The following is an 11,777-nucleotide window of genomic DNA, read 5'->3' as shown; positions in this document are numbered from 1 at the left end:
GATTTCCATTCATTCATTCATTGTTGCACATTTGGTCTTTTCTTTCTTTTCTGTCTTTTTGTAGCCTTTTTTTCTCTCCAGACATGCTATCCCTGATGGTACCCCACAGTTCATCTGGTCTTCAGCCAGGAGTGCTCAACACTTGAATCTATTCCTGTGATGATCTTTAAACTCAAGCGAGCAAGTCTCAAGGCCTTACTTTGGCTCTTGTGGACTTGCTTTCCTTTCCTTCAGCTACAACTTGAACTTGCACAAAAGGAATTTTTTCTTTGTTCCATAACCTGCCCTTGGTCTTGTCCTGACTGATATTACTGAGTGTCTCCATCAACTTTTCCCCCAGATGTAGTGGATTTGATTTCTGTATATTCTATCCAGGAAAACAAAACATGTGTTTAGTGATCCTCTATGTTTGGGGGGAGAAGAGATATTTGCAATCAGTACTTTCTTGCAAACTTCTGTCATCCACTCTCACATTGTTTCTATCACCAAGGCCCTATTTTCTACCTTGGATCTTTCTTTCCAACATTGATATTGCAATCACCAGTTACCCACCAATGCATCTTGAGTACATATTTGATCAACATTAGTCTGTAGATGTTGCTTTAAAAACAAACTTCAATTTCTTCATCTTTGACATTTTCTCTTTCTCTCACTGCTGTCAAGACTGACTCACAGACTACCCCCACCCCCACCCCGGCAGGTTTTCAGAGGCTGTAAACTGCATGGGAGGTGATGGCCTATCTTTCTCCCACGGAAGCAGGGTGGATTTGACCCGCCAGAGAGCAGTGCAGTTCCCTAGAGATTACACCTCGTCCCGAGAGCTCCTTTCTTCACCATTAGTTGGTGCCGAAATCGGCTTGATAGTCCTATTAACTAGTCTTCTTGTACTTACTACCACTAGCACACGACTCCAGGCCAGAGCTCGCAATATTCTTTTTGACCAGGAACGCCACTCCTCTTCAATTGGCCATTCCCAGCATGGTGGACCATATGATCGTCTGATTCAAAGCACCCAGTACCGGCCCGTCTCAGCTTCCTAATGCCGAGAGTATTGATCTTTACGCTTCCCATCCCACTTTTGGTAACTTGCAACGTTCCTTGATTCATAGGAAATCGGTATAGTCCATGTTCTGGTCATGAATGTGTTTGCAGCTGTTCCTTCTGGAAGCTTTCCTCCACGCAGATCTTTAAAGCTGACTATGCTGAGGGGGCGTATGTGTCAAATGCGATAACGGTGACCCATGGGGATGGTGTTGGGTGGGGCTCCCCAGTTAAAACAAGCTTGGAAGCAGGAGTGTCACCCACTTCCGTAATAGTTTGCCTCTGGAAACCCTATGAACCTGGAGAGAGGATGAGAGTCACGCAAGTGTGGAGGACTTTCATTCATAGGGTCGCTCTGAGACACCTACGACTCACGGTACTTAACAACACAACAACATGTTGAGGGGGCAGCCCTTCCCTGCTCACATTCTGCATGCCTTCCGCCCTGAGGGGCTTGCTTCCTGGCTCGACAGCAGACAGGGAGGCACTGCTGTGCATAACGTTTGCACCAGCCAGATTTTTAGAAGCACCTTATCTCGTCTGTCTCAACCTGGAAGTTCTGCTGAAGCCACGGGTGACCCTGAAGGTAACTGAAATTCCGCTGACACAGCATGCAGCCTCACAGCAGCGTGGCAGCCACCATCGGTCAGAGGCAGCGCGCGGCGAAGGCAATCACAGGCACTTTCTGTGTGGACACTCATGCCTTCTCTTCCAAGAAGTTGCCTTTAATGACCTCATCATAATTTCCTCTCCTCCACTTCCTGCCCTTTCTTTGGAGGTCAGTCTTCATAAATAGAACTTCTTGCACTGGTCTTCCACATTTTTCACTTGCTTTTTAAAATTTTTTTATTATTATTATTTTTGTGTGAGTGTACCGTTAATTCAGATCTGACTGGTACAGGAGATTGTCCCTCCTTCCCCTGCAGAGCATCTGGTGGATTCAAACTGTGTGCCTCTGGGATTGTAGTTGCAGCTCCTTGCCACTAGGCCACTAGAGCTCCCCTTCACTTGCTTTTTGTACTTCACTCTCTTTTTTGCCTTTTCCACTTTCTGGAGGATTTCCCAACTTTACCTTCTTAACCTTCTACTGACTATCTTCACGTCTGTTACGATAATTTTTAAATCTCAAGGAATTTTGTTGCTGTTGTTCTTTGAATACCCCTCTTTTAAAGCATCCTACAGATACCTTAAGGAACCGAGGAGATACAGTGGATTAAGTGTTGGGCTGCTAACCAAAAGGTTAGTGGTTCGAATTCCCTGCAACAGGAATGTTGCTGTCCCGCCGATGACTGAGGTTGCCGCAGCTCTCTGACCTTTTCAGGCAAGTTGTCATGACCACCCACCTATTCTTTCTAACTCTCCAAATTCCACTGCTATTGTTCCCTCTCCCGTCCTTTACTGATACATTAATGGGGCTCAGGAGGCACAGAAAAGAAAAGCATGTGGCTAGGACGGCCACAGGGCTCTGGTGACCAAGAGGTAAGGTGCTGTGCTGCCAACCCAAAGTCACGTGGTTCAAATCCACCAGCTGCTCCACAGGAGAAAGATGGGCAATCTCCTCTGGGTGATTATACAGCCTCTGAAAGCCCGCTGGAGGGTCAGCTATGGGCTGATTGTGACTCTACAGTACACAACAGGACAAGCACTAGGGCAGACAAATCTGTTCTGGAGGAAATGCAGTCAGAGCGCCTTAACTGCAAGGATGGTGTAGCTTGGGTTATTTTATCAGGATGAATCAGTCCATGGAGAAGATCATGCTTGGTAAAGTAGTTGTTATGTGCCATCGAGTCATCTGTGACTCATAGCGACCCTATGTACAACAGTCCTAAACCCTGCTCTATCCATTGCCAATGTTTATTTTTATTATTAATTTTAATGAAAATTTACAGACTTTGGATTTCCATTCATTCACTGTTGCACTTTTCTCCCTGCCCACCCCTCCTCCTCCAGTTTGCTCTTCTCTTTGAAAAATAAAAGAAAAATCCCTCCCCCCAAGTCCACTCCACTGTTCAGCCTTCATTCTGGACTCCTGTCATGACAAACATATCTAATCATATATCCCTTTTAAACAGTTTTCTCCTTCATCTGTTTCAATGCAGTATACATTATTTATTCCATCTTTCTCAGTCTCCCCCTGACCCCGATGTCAGTCCCGTTTTACAACAGTGGCACCATGCAGTATTTGTCCTTTTGTGACTGAGATACTTCACTCAGCATAATGTACTCCAGGGTCACCCATTTTGTATAATATTTCATGAGTTCCTTGTTTTTCTATGCAGCGTAGTATTCCATTGTGTGAATATACCACAGCTTCTCTATCCATTCATTTGTTGATGGGTCCCTTGACAATCTTACTGTCTCTGACAAACATTCCCCCATTACCTCAGTCACTGAATCAATCCATCTCATCGAGGGTCTTCCTCTCCTGCACTGTCCCTCCACCTTCCCAAGCATGACGTCCCTCTCCAAGGACTGATCCCACCTCGCAACATGTGCAAAGTGTGTCAGACGGAGCTTCAGTACCAGAGGAAGGCCCTGAATGAGGTGGACTGACACAGCCACCATGGACTTGAGCACAGCAGAGGATGTGAAGGTGGAGCAGGGCTGGTAGGCTTCATCTCGCTGTACATGGTCCCTGGGTCTCTATGATTCGGAGCCAACTCAGCAGTACTCGCCAGCAAGTCTGCTGCCTGCACTGGAAACCCAACACGCTTTCTTTGTTCCTGAGCTTTTCTTAACTGAAAAGAAGAGCCATCTCTCTAAGTGCAAGACTTTGAGGATATCTGGCAAATTCCAAGAAAAGGGGGATGCTCTCTACCTGGACATACTTTCCTGAATTCTTTCCACATTGCTTTGACTAAAAAAAAAGGGGGGGGGAATTTTTTTTTTTTAAATCAAGAAATAAAACAGACATACAAGTATGTAGTAAGAGCACAATAAATATTCTTGGGAATTGGGAAAAGCGCAACTCTCACAAAATCTACAAATAAATTTCTTCATAAAATATTATTTTTAAAAGAAAGAAAACAGTTGCCCCAAAATAAAACAACATCCAGCTCGCCTTCTTCTCTAGGGTGTTAAACATAAGCAGACAGTTAAGAGCTGACGGCTAGAGAATTTTGAGGTTAAAAAAAGGTAATGCAATAATTTCCTTTTCTACTTGAGTTTTCACTTAGGATGATAGTTAATACACACCATCTGTGGTCCTTCTTTGTGGTTTTCCTTTTTTATTGTGAACTGAGTGAAAGTTTACAAAGCAAACAGGTTTTCCACTCAAACATATTTTGTTTTACAACATGTAATTACAGCACTCACAATGTTACCCCACTTTCCCACTTCCATCCCGTGCCTCAGCCTGTTAACCCCTCTCGTCTACACACCTTCGTGCCTTCTGGGCTTTGTCCTTGAGCAAATGCCGCTCTGTTTCTCTGCTGATCTCATGTGGCTGGCTGTTGTATGCAGTCAACACCTCTCTGGTGTCACCAGTCACCTTAGAGCCTCATTGGTGTAACCGGGCACCTAGCACGTCTGTCTATTGTTTTGGCTGAAGACTGCACCATGAGGGGGAGTTTTGTTACAGTTCTGAGGGGTGACTGACACCCTTGTGTCAGGGGTCCCACCAGCCTCTATCAGGCCTGGCTGTTCTCATGATTTTGAGTTTCCCACATTCACCCCGTTCACTCTATCCAGCATCTCTTCCTGTGTTCTCTTTTAGAGTGGTGGTAGCTGGGCGCCATCTAGTTCTGGTCTCAGGGATGTGGAGGTTGGTGTGGTCCAGTGGACTGTGTCTCTGTATCTCTGCTTTTCTCCTCTCTTCTTTATTCCAGGCAGGGAGGGACCAAGAGGCTCACCTTCAATGGCTGCCCCTAAGACTTTAGGACCCCTGCTGCTCCCCAAATAGAGTGCAGGCTATTGTCCATAAGGACAAATAGCGTCTTGATGATGTAATTAGTTAATATGTGGTCAGATTGGAGTAGAGAGGGCCCTGATCCAAAATGACTGGTGTCCTTGTAAAAGGAGAAATGCAGAGAGGTGACCATGTGGGCAGAGACTAAAGTGATGCTAAGCCAAGCGGTGCCAGGAGTCACCAGGAACTGGAAGAAGAAGCAGGAAGGGCCTTTCCAAAGAGCCAGCGAGGGTGTGGTCCTGTCTGCCTCCAGCCTCCAGCCCTGGAGCCTCTACAAGTTCATTGCTGATGTTCTAATCAGTGTTGTTCTAACTAGAGGATCTGTGATCAAGACACAGACCCTCCTATGGCTGCACCAAGGGGCTCAGGCACAGTGGGGACCTTGAGGACAGTGCAGGTTAGCACAAAGTTCCCATCCGTCGTTCCTGGGTCCCCGAGCAGCATCCAAAAACGACGACAGTCAGTGCCCGCCTAGGACTCAGGCTTGGTGCCGTTCCTCATCTTAAAGATACACAAATGAAGCCAACCACCTCACTGCACAGCCGGGAGCAGCAGAGCAGAGGGCTCAGCCCAGTCCACGGCTCTGCCTCTTAGAATTTCACAAGCATTTGTGAGTAGGGCAGCGCCTGGCACAGGACATGTGCTACAGATGGCAGCTACTTACCGGCGTGACCGTTACAGACCTTTAGGGAAAGGACTGGCCTTTACTCGCTTGGAAGAGAAGAGTTACTGCCTGAAATGCTACAAAGCTCCCGCCAGTTCTCAAAGAGGATGAGGGAGACTCGGCCATCCTGAAGGGCTGTGTCCTCGCTCAGCCCTGAACCGAGATGGCAGGAACGTCCATGCAGACTTGCATCTACGCTCTGGGGACAGGGACCGTCAGCACCCCCAGAACAGAGGGGCCTCGTCATTCTTCCATGGGGATCATTTCTCTCTCTTCTGCATGGGGACAAGGAGACAAGGGTGGAGGGTGCCCGCCTGCAGCTCACGCCAGAGCTCCCTGGACTAAACCACTCAAACCAACATCCAGCCGAATGAAGGTTCCTACTTTAAATGGTCCTCTGTGAGAGCGACTTTAGGAGCAAATCTGAGATGTAGTTATACATGCATATCATTTATGATAATGAGTAAGGATGTCACTTTAAGGTGTGTCTGCCCCGAGCCATGCTACTTTCAATTACTTCACATGTATGTGAATGTTAGACAATGAATAAGAAATCTCAAAGAAGAATTGATGTCTTTAGATTGTGACAGTGGTGAAGAATATCGAATACACCATAGGCTGCCAGAAAAGTAAATGCTTCTGTCTCAGAAGTGCAGCCAGAGGGCTTCTTAGAAGCAAGGACGACAAGAGTTCATCTCATGCACTTTGGACATGTTGTTAGGAGGGACTAGTCCTTGGAGAAAGATACCATGCTTGGAAAAGTCAAGTCAGCAAAGAAGGGGAAGACCCACGAGGAAATGGACAGACACAGTGATCAGAACAGTGGGTTTAAGCACAGTAGAGACGGTGGGACACTGCTGGCTGGGGACGGTGGGGCACTGCCGGCCGGGGACGGTGGGACGCTGCTGGCCGGGGACGATGTGACACTACAGGCCGGGGCAGCACTCCGTTCTGTCATCTGGGGGGTCGCTAGAGTAAGAATCAGCTCATCAGCTCACCAACATCAGGGCTTATGCTTCCATTAGAAGGAACAATTCAATCCGACTCCCAGGTCGAGACAGATGTCCACACGTCCCGGGAGCCCCAAAGGCTGACGCTTCTGAGTCCTCAATACAGCTTTATAAGCAGATTCCTGACTATTAAAAACTAACCAATGGGGAGTTTGGTAATTTGGGACTTTTAAAGAGGCTTTGCTAAATGTCCATGTGTGGTTTTTTTGATCAGGAAGTTGTGGGTTTCTACCTAACCAAAACACTTTCAACATTAAAAATTCAGAATAGGTGCTGACCAAAAATCTATAGCATGGGCTTTGCACACTCACCCCCAGGCCCGAAATAGCCCCTTTCTGAGTCTGTCCCCTGGGCTGTTCAGAGCCCAGGTGGGGCACGGTCACCTTTCTTAGAGTTCATGGTGGCTGGAGGTGGAAGGAGGTGAATGCCTGCACAGAGAGAACTGACTGAGACTCTGCTTGTCCTTCTATCTATAAAGTCAGCTGTCGGGCTTGATGAGACCATCTTTTCATCTGCGAAGGGGGAGGACATCTCCCCTGAAGGTGGCAGACCTCCTAGGACCAAGGGAGGTTGCTGTGGATGTGGAAGCTCAACTAGACAGCCTGGGTGACCATCCCAGCCTGGGCATCCTTCATGGACACTGGGAAGGACACAAGCATTCCTGTTAGGGACTCTGGACAAAGTCCTGCAAAGAAGATGCACGCATCAGAAGCCAAGGTGACCCAAGCCCCTCTGCACCTCAGTCTTCCTATCTCTAAAATGGGTACAACACCCACCAGCTTCCCACGAGGGCAGATGTAACTGTTAAGTGAGGTAACTTTTGTCCAGGTACACAGTTGTTGTTATGTGCTGTCGAGTCACTTGCGACTCATAGCGACCCTATGTACAACAGCCCTAAATTCTGCTCTGTCCTGTGCCAATCGCATGGCCTCTGACACACCCATCCCGATTACCCCAGTCACTGAATCAATCCACCTCATAGAGGGTTTTCCCCTCCTGCGCTGTCCCTCCACCCTCCCAAGCATGATGTTCCTCTCCAAGGACCCGTCCCTCCTTACAACATGTCCAAAGTATGTCAGATGAAGCCCCAGAATCCTTGTCTCCAAGGAGTAGCCTGGTTTAACCCTCTCCAGGATGAATCTGTTTGTTTTCTTGGCAGTCCATGGTATCCTCAATACTCTTCTCCAGCACCACAGCTCAAAGGCATCAATTCTCCTTCTATCCTCCTTAGTCATTGTCCAACTCTCTGATGCATGACAAGTGATTGCAAAGACCATAGCCTGTATCAGATGCACCTTAGTCTCCAGAGTGACACCATTGCTCTTCAGTACCCTGGAGAGGTCCCTAACAGCAGACTTTCCCATCACAATACATTTTTTTATTTCCTGGCTGCTGGTGCCAGGAATGTTGATTGTGGAGCCAAGCAAACTAAAGTTGTGAACAACCTCAATCTCTTCACCATCCATCCTGATGCTGCAAATTGGTCCAGTGGTGAGAATCTTTGTCTTCATGACATTGAGCCTCAATCCATACCGAAGGCTGCAGTCCTTGACTTTCTGCAGCAAGCATTTTAGGTCCTCTTCAGTTTCAGCAAGCAGGGTTGTGTCATCTGCATAATGCAGGTTGTTAATAGATCTTCCACCAATCCTGACACCACACGTCTCCTCATAGAGCCCAGCCTCCTGGATAATCTGTTCTGCATATGCCTAATAAATGTCTGGTGTACAGGAGCAATGGTAGCTGTACCTCTTGGTGAGGGTCTCAGCTTAGACGAGTCAGCTGCTTAGCTCAGTAGGGCCTGCAAACCCCAGACCTCAGGACGGAAGGCCTCCCATCCACAGAGCTCTCAGGTCTGTGGTCTGAGCTGATTAAAGGGACTGGACAGGGCAGCGGTAGCTCTGGGGTGGAATTCTTGCCTCCAGGTGACAAAGCAAATTATACAGCGACGGCTGCACCTCACTCACAGCCCCAACCGGCTTTCAGTGGAGGTCTGTAGAGACTGCCGGGTCACTGAGTAGGTTTCAGTGGGGCTTCCAAACTAAGACACGAGGAAGAAAGGCCTGGCAATCTCCTTCTGAAAATCAGCCACTGGGCATGGACCACAGCAGCCTGGTCCACAACCGTCATCCGAGGGTGTGGATGGACCACAGTGGCCCGGTCTACCTCTGTCATCCATGGGTGAGGAGGGACAGTGTTTCTTCCTCTTGTGCCCAGTGCCACCAGTCAGATAAAGCTAACAATCTGCCTCAAGGGGCAGTAGGTGGGCACAGGCCCGAAGTCGGCGTCCCTCCATGCCTGCAGACACTGACAAATCTGAACCGCCACAGACACAGCCTGGGAGGACTCACTCCCAGACCTGGCAGGCAGGGAGACTGAGGCTCAAACCAGGGCATGGCCTGCTACCATGTAACTGGAGGGCCCGAGGGTTCACTGTCCCCACACACTGCCCTATGGGGACCCCCTCAGTCTTGTCCTGTGGGGACCTGGTGTAGGCTCACTCAACCCCACACCCTGCCTCGTGGGGTCAGTGAGGACAAGGTGACCCATCTCCAGACCTGGTTCCACAGACGTTTGCTGAAAGGACAGAAGGGAGGAATGTAGGACCAGTGTGAAGGCCAGCACCGATAATAGGAGCTATCTGAGGGGACCAGGCTTGGTTCCCAGCTCCCTGTGTTCCCCTGAGACGGAGGATCCACAGGGAACTGGGAGAGGCCAGGGTCAGAGGCTCCCATGCAGATCCTCTGGAAGTGTCTGGGTCCCAGACACGGTGCCACCAAGAACCTCAACTCTGCAAGTAGACTGTCCCCAGACTGGGCTGGGGGCCAGCACAGGTGAGACAGAGCCCTGGGTCACTCTGTAGCCTCAGCCTGAGGAGAGTGGGGTGGAGGAGTGAGGCGAGAAGGGGCATGGAGAGGTCAACAGGAGATGCTCTCCTGGAACCCTGCGTCCCTGGAGTCAGGGTTATTCATCAGAACCGGCTCACAGCTGAGCCTGCAGGGAGCCTCCAAGGCTGTAAACCACACAGAGGAGACTGCGCATCCTGAGATACCGCTGGAGGATTCGAACCACCGGAGAGGTACCGCCTTTGTGTTAGCAGTGCCACTTCCTCCAGGCCAGGCCACCAGAGCCTCTATGCCTGAGGAGGCTTAATCATATGCAGATGGCACAACTTTGCTTGCTGAAAGTAAAGACTTAAAATTCTTGCTGCAGAAAACCAAGGATGACACACATAGACAAAAATCCTCCCCACTGGAACTGATAAGCAACATCATGATGGAGAAAAGATTGAAACTGCCAATGATTTCATCTTATTTGGATCCATAATCAATATCCTCGGAACTAGCAGTCAGAAGATCAGGAGACATGTTGCATTGGACAAATCTGCTGTCAGGGACCTCTCCAAAATACTAAGGAGCAATAATGTCAGTTTGAAGACTAAGGTGTGCCTGATTCAGGCCATGACCTTTTCAGTCACTGGCTATGCATCTGAGAGCTGGACAATGAATAAGGACGACAGAAGAAGAGTTGATGCCTTTGAGCTGTGGTGTTGGAGGAGAGTGCTGAACAGCCCATGGACTCCCAAAAGAACAGAGAGATGTACCTGAGACAGAGTACAGCCAAAACTCTCCTTGGAGGCAAAGATGACAAAGCTCCGTCTCACGTACTTTAGGCCTGTTGCTCGGAAAGTCTGTTCCTTGGAGACGGACATCACGCTTGGAAAGGTGGAGGGGAGTCAGTGAGAGAGAAGAAGACCCTCAATGAGATGGGCTGACACAGTGATTGCAGCCCTGGGATCAAATATGGTGGAGATGATGGAGACGAGGAGCATGGTGCGAGAAGGACAGGGCTCAGGTCTGTGGTCCACAGGGCCACTGTGAGTCATACTTGACTCAATAGCACCTAACAACACTGCCACGTTGATGGGCCTTTCAGAAGGAAGGTGAATGAATGAAGAATAAATGCAGCACAAGGACTGAGCCCATCAGGAGAGAGAGGGTAGGAGGGAAGGCAGGGTCATAGAGCCCCTAAGCCCTGGAGACCACAGCATAGCAGGGCTGTCCACCTCACTCCACCCAGCCTACTCACCAGGCGGAGGCCCCCTTCCATGACAGCAGTTTGCTCCATTTCCCTCCTCTGTACAGACTCATCCCTGCCCATCAGCCTCCGCCGGACACCACAGGCACCATCTGGCCCCTGTCGCTGCCTCAGGACCAACCTTCAAGTAGACCCACCTAGGACATTGCCTGACCACCCTGGCTGCCACCCCAAATCGGTGTGTACAGAGTAGAGCCAGCTCCCCAGGTCGGCTGATCTGGGCTCTGCGTTGTCCTGGAAGTACTGCTGAGGCCAGAGGCTCCTGGACAAGTGTGCATGGGGCACTTGAGCCAAATCCAAGACCCTGGTTCCCCTCTGTCCAACCCCAGCAGGCCCCACACCACCTAGGCAGACCAGGTGGCCAACAGGGGTCTCCCATAGGAGCTCAGGAACTTGTCCTCGATGGCCCCTAGTGACTGCTCCCGGACCAGCCAGGTTCATCCCAGGCTAACCTGATCGAAAGAGAGTGAGACCATGACCTTCTCAAAGAGGCAAGTAGGTGTCCTTGGGTCCCCTGCCCACAGGACCATCACCACAGGCAACACCCCCCCCCCCCCCCACCTCACCCCCCTACTCCCCCCCCCACCCCCTGTACCGGGCCCCCTGGGGTCTGCAGCTTTGGTGACTCTTATGTCCACTGACATGACAGTTCTGTCCACTCCATCTCTCAGCCCTGTCTGTCCCCAAGGTCAAAGACAATGGTTCTAGGTGGTCCTCAGCCACCCCCTCCCACCCCATACGGCATCCGGTGACCCAGAAATCAGTCTCGGTTCCAGCATCCGTGTCATGTCCCTGTGAGACCCGCCAAGGTGACTGACTCTCTGAGGACGTGAGAGAGGGGGCAGGGGTGATGTTTGGGCCAGGGGTCCTGGGCTGGAAGGGGGCAGCAAGGACGAGGGGATCCGGGCCAGAGTGCACCGGGGACAGCGGGGAGACTAGTGGAGGTCCGGGAGGCGGCGGATGGCCAGGACATCGCGGTCCGGGAGGCTAGGGGGTGGCGGCGATGAGGGTCGCAGGCCGGACGGGGGGGAACACAGCAGGAAGGGGGTCGTGGTCTGGT

At 50.2% G+C, this 11,777-nt stretch overlaps 1 protein-coding gene across 1 annotated transcript in view; it reads right to left on the bottom strand.

The window, feature by feature from the left end:
- The window catches only part of LOC102854676, a 32,973-nt gene that overhangs the window by 1,886 nt on the left and 19,310 nt on the right, over positions 1-11,777 (bottom strand). The gene's annotated exons all lie outside the window — the stretch shown is intronic.

Source organism: Elephantulus edwardii, unplaced genomic scaffold, assembly GCF_000299155.1.
Source record: "Elephantulus edwardii isolate Elephantulus edwardi_28Jun2011 unplaced genomic scaffold, EleEdw1.0 scaffold00055, whole genome shotgun sequence".
In the NCBI taxonomy this organism is placed as follows: Eukaryota; Metazoa; Chordata; class Mammalia; order Macroscelidea; family Macroscelididae; genus Elephantulus; species Elephantulus edwardii.
The sequence above is the reverse complement of the archived record's forward strand: the minus strand, read 5'-3'. Positions and strand labels throughout refer to the sequence as shown.